The following is a 5,764-nucleotide window of genomic DNA, read 5'->3' on the forward strand; positions in this document are numbered from 1 at the left end:
AAACTAATATACAAATAAATAGAAGATAATTTAGGAGAGCGGGCAGCACCTAAAGAAAGCACTATAATTGAATATAATGTAGAGTAGACATTTGATGGGAAGAAAGAGTTGACTTAAAGCATTTATTATAATCATATGATGCGGCCGGCGCCGCGGCTCACTAGGCTAATCCTCCGCCTTGCGGCGTCGGCACACCGGGTTCTAGTCCCGGTCGGGGCGCCGGATTCTGTCCCGGTTGCCCCTCTTCCAGGCCAGCTCTCTGCTGTGGCCCGGGAGTGCAGTGGAGGATGGCCCGAATACTTGGGCCCTGCACCCCATGGGAGACCAGGAGAAGCACCTGGCTCCTGCCATCGGATCAGCGTGGTGCGCCGGCCACAGCGCGCCGACTGTTGCGGCAGCCATTGGAGGGTGAACCAACGGCAAAGGAAGACCTTTCTCTCTGTCTCTCTCTCTCACTGTCCACTCTGCCTGTCAAAAAATAAAAAATAAATAAATAAATAAATAATAATCATATGATGAAAAAGTGAAAGAAGAAAACAAGAGTATATATACTTTGTACTTCTTTCAAAAATCTATAGGATAGTTAACTTTTTTCAGAAGCCTGTACTGAACAATAAAATAGTTCCCCATCTACTGTAATCACTGGATAAATAAATCATGGTTTAAATTTAGTCTCTGAAGTTACAAGAACGCAAGATAATGCACTGCAATAGGACAATGTTGATGATAGCATAAAATGAGTATGAACAAAGTGTTACTGGGAACATGAAGCCACCAGTAATCAGTGCAGCTGTGAAAACCGCATGCAAAGCCTAACAAGCAAAAGGCATCTTGAAGTAGGTCTTAGAGTACTCAGAGCTTTCCACCACAGTCGATGGCCAGGTACTCACTTCAACACCACATCGATGCTTTTCACAGTCTTTTATTTGATCATGCTCTCCTGGCCATGTTGGCTGCTGGACTCATGAACATGTGTCCCAAAATTATACAGTGCCCTTAAGTGGCACATGATTAATTCCAGAAGTAGCTCCTAACCAAATTTGAATCATCTTCACAGGAATCCTAAATTTTCAACTAAATCCAATGATACTGAGTCTCCTTCAAAGGCAAGGCAGCCAAGTAATTAACAGAAACTGTGGAAAACTTTATTTCCAAACCCAAAATCGATGTTATTTTTAAACAAGAAGATTGTGAAGGGGAAACTATTCAAGAGAGAAAATAAAATCAAGTATTCTCTAATATTTTCTTCATCCCGTATATCTGTTTCAATTACATAATTTTCATTGATTTTAAGTATCCTTGAATTTATCTTAGCCTGTTCTCCTTAGGATCGTATTGCTCAAACCACCCCCACCCCAACAAACCGACCAACTGACCAAGCTAAAATTGCTTCTATGTTATTGGAGAGATGGAAGGACATTCTAAGTTGAGAAGGTAAAATAAGTAAAGACAAGGACAAAGAGCTATGTGTTCATTTGTTCAGGATATTTAATGTCAAAATGCTTAGACTAAAGATTCTATTATTAGGACAGGACAAGGAATAGAGGTAAGAGATTATAAATAATAGATGTGATGTGTCCAAATTGTGATTATACTGTCAGGAAAAAATGTATAAATTATCAGCATTAAATTATGGTTACTGCACAGCTTTTATTATGTGGTTTGCTATTAACTACACATTCAAACTTCTTTAAAATTTTTTATCAGCAATTTCTTTCTTTTCATTCATAGATACATTTTCCAAAAATTACCAATTTCAAAGGAAAAGCTCTAATATTAAATTGGTTTCCATAGAAATAAAAAAGACAAATAATTAATTCAGAAATGAAAATCAAAACCATGGTCAGTGTGACAGAAAAAGAAAAAAATACTGACAATAATATTAATCTTAATTTTATAAAAATGAGTTTTCTAATATGTCAGGTGCAGTGTGTAGAATGAGGAAACCTGCTCCACTCACATTAGCATAAATATGAGATGCTACTGACAATTTTTTAAAATGTACAAGAACATAGAGAATTTGAAAAATTGAGATTTACTTCTGTTTCCAGTGAGAATAGAAAGCATATTGGTTGTTGTGTATTTGTTTGTGACTATGCAAAGCACTATCAGCATTCAGAATATGCACAGGAACATTTCTAAGTTAAATCCAAAATGCTGTAACATCAACACTCCAGTGTCTACTCACTTTCATTCATTGGCTTTATTTATTTATTAATTTCAGGCAGAGTGGATAGTGAGAGAGAGAGAGACAGAGAGAGAAAGGTCGTCCTTTGCCGTTGGTTCACCTTCCAATGGCCGCCGCGGCCGGCACGCTGCTGCCAGCACACGGCGCTGATCCGATGGCAGGAGTCAGGTGCTTCTCCTGGTCTCCCATGGGGTGCAGGGCCCAAGCACTTGGGCCATCCTCCACTGCATTCCCTGACCACAGCAGAGAGCTGGCCTGGAAGAGGGGCAACCGGGACAGAATCCGGCGCCCCGACCAGGACTAGAACCCGGTGTGCCAGCGCCGCAAGGCAGAGGATTAGCCTAGTGAGCTGCAGCACCGGCCCATGGGCTTCTAATTAATGGTAACCATTTATTGTCTATTTTGTCTTGAAAAGCAGATATTAAAGACAGCAAAAAATAGGAATACTAAAACTCCTCGAGAGTACTCTAACATCATGCCTATTCTTTCCTTATAAAAGAATAAACTTATATAAAGAACTTACAAAACCTGAAAATAAAATAACATGTCATGTTTACAGCTGTACAATAATTATTCATATTACAGCAAAAGGTTGCACTACATGAGGGTGCAGAGGCCTAAGGACTTGGGCCATCCTCCACGGCTCTCCTGGGCCACAGCAGAGAGCTGGTTTGGAAGCGGAGTAGCCAGGACTCAAACTGGTGCTTATGTGGGACACTGGCACCACAGGCAGCGGCCTTAGCACTACACCGCAACTCTTGCACCCATGCATATATTTTTCATTTGTATTTTTGTGCTAGGACTTTTGAAGATGGGTATTTAATAAAACAATATTTTTTGTTATTTTATTTTATTTTTTATCTTTTATTTAGTAAATATAAATTTCCAAAGTACAGTTTATGGATTACAATGGCTTTTTCCGCCCTCATAACTTCCCTCCCACCCACAACCCTCCCATCTCCTGCTCCCTCTCCCATTCAATTCACATCAAGATTCATTTTCAATTATCTTTATATACAGAAGATCCATTTAGTATATATTAAGTAAAGATTTCATCAGTTTGCACCCACACAGAACATAAAGTGTAAAATACTGTTTCAGTACTAGTTATAGCATTACTTCACATTGTACAACACATTAAGGACAGAGATCCTACATGAGGAGTAAGTACACAGTGACTCCTGTTGTTGACTTAACAATTTGACACTCTTGTTTATGGCGTCAGTAATCTCCCTAGTCCCTAGTCATGAGTTGCCAAGGCTATGGAAGCCTTTTTAGTTCATCAACTCTGATCTTATTTAGACAAGGTCATAGTCAAAGTGGAAGTTCTCTCCTCCCTTCAGAGAAAGGTACCTCCTTCTTTGATGTCCTGTTCTTTCCATTGGGTTCTCACTCACAGAGAACTTTCATTTAGTTGTTGGTGGTGGTGGTTTGTGTGTGTGTGTGTGTGTGTGTGTTTTATTTTTTGTTTGTTTGTTTGTTTTGCCAGAGTGTCTTGGCTTTCCATGCCTAAAATACTCTCATGGGCTCTTCAGCCAGATCCGAATGCCTTAAGGGCTGATTCTAAGGCCAGAGTGCTGTTTAGGACATCTGCCATTCTATGACTCTGCTGTGTATCTCGCTTCCCATGTTGGATCATTCTCTCCCTTTTATATTCTATCAGTTAGTATTAGCAGGCACTAGTCTTGTTTATGTGATCCCTTTGACTCTTAATCCTAGCACTATGATCAATTGTGAATTGAAATTGATCACTGGGACTAGTGAGATGGCATTGGTACATGCCACCTTGATGGGATTGTATTGGAATCCCCTGGCACATTTCTAACTCCACCATTTGGGACAAGTCCAATTGAGCATGTCCCAAACTGTACATCGCTTCTCAGCCTTTTGGCTAAGATCAAGTGTAGTATCTGTTCTTATCAGTTTAATAAAACACTATTTTTTATTTAGTGTACTTTTATTACACTAAAATTAATCATTTAGTATTACTATTTTAATGCCATTATTCATTGAAATATTAAAAAATCTCTTAAAGTAATTGTATCAAACATGTTAAAATGTTAAATTTCATTAGGGAAATGTGTCCTCATAGTTTTTTCAAATTAATATAAAAATCTAATAATTCTGAAAATCTTAAGCTTGAAGGAAAACAACTGGAGTTTGCAGTCAGTAGTTTAAAAAAAATTGGGAAATACTTATCAAAATAAAGAGTTGAGATAGAGAGGAGACCTTTCTAAAAGTGAACAGAAAGATAAAAGTATTGGAAGTCTAATGCAAGCACAGCTCCAAATTAGCAAGCAAAGAACATTGGATTACAGTGTTTCTATGTACGTTCTCAACAAACAACTTAGGTATGTTTTCAGTAAATAATAATAATAATAATAATAGAATGGTTATCTAACTTGCTTACTGATCAATCAATTGAATTAATTCTACAGCCTGTTTTCTTCTAATAGGTCAAATTTGAATAGGAAGACTCTATTTTGTGTGTGAGGGCAGGAGGGAGGGTCCTTACTTACTACTGAAATTTGTCTAAGAATGAAACAAATATATATTATAGGATAATCACTGAACATAATCATAATTTATAGATAACATATCCCCTTAAACTCTTAAATTATTGAATTTATGTCTTTTCAAAAAGACATTGGGGAAAATTTAATTTCATCTATATCACAATTATATTATGAGTCAATTTTAGATTTTTTCAACAGTACAATGCTAAGTATATCTTAAAATTGAACATACACATTTTTATATATTTAACAGAATCAATTTTGTTTCAATTACTAAAACTCAAATATTCAACGATATTTTCTTAAACATAACCTGCAGTAAAAAAAAGTACCAGGATTCTGTGGAACATGATTAATTTTTTGGTGACCCATATGACTATGCTGTGCCACAGTGAATTCATGCATGTATTAGTTTTTTCCTCCATCCAAGAATAAGTCAAAAATAAACTAGAATAAAATAAAAAGCAAAAGTCGGATGGTAACCTCTTATTTGAAAAACAGCATCAGAAAATAATGTTTTCTTGAGTTGTCTACTCTTATAAACGGTTTTAAAGCTTACAATATTTAAATAAAATATCTATTTATGGCAGTCTTATATAACTTTTGCACCTGTACATATATAAATTATATTAGGAATATTAATTATTACACTATACATAATATACAATTATTATACATAATATTATTATATTATATATACAATTATTATGTATAGTATATTATGTATACAATTACACAGTACATGTAACTGTGTATAAATGCAATTCTAGGTATATGATATAGAATTTATATTAAATTATATTTTATTTTTTAAATATTCCAAACTCATTGTGCATGCCAAAATCCATGGATGCTGAAGTCCCTTATGTAAAATGCTTAGTGATTACGTAAAGCCACACAAGCCCCTCTTAGACTTTTGATCATTTCCAGACTCACTATAATATATAATATAGTGCAAAAGTTATGTAAATCCTTGTTATATCCTATTATTTACAGAATAATGAGGAGAACAATACAACATGAGGCTCACTCCAGCTTGCACTTCTCATTTCCCAACGAA

General features: G+C 36.1%; 1 pseudogene; it reads left to right on the forward strand.

Moving 5' to 3' along the window:
- Positions 1-4,059: 4,059 nt before the first annotated feature.
- Positions 4,060-4,157, forward strand: LOC127483362 (U2 spliceosomal RNA; annotated as a pseudogene).
- Positions 4,158-5,764: the final 1,607 nt, after the last annotated feature.

The sequence above is a fragment of the Oryctolagus cuniculus genome, chromosome 8 (genome assembly GCF_051225735.1).
Source record: "Oryctolagus cuniculus isolate XC-2025 breed Fujian yellow rabbit chromosome 8, ASM5122573v1, whole genome shotgun sequence".
Taxonomy (NCBI): Eukaryota; Metazoa; Chordata; class Mammalia; order Lagomorpha; family Leporidae; genus Oryctolagus; species Oryctolagus cuniculus.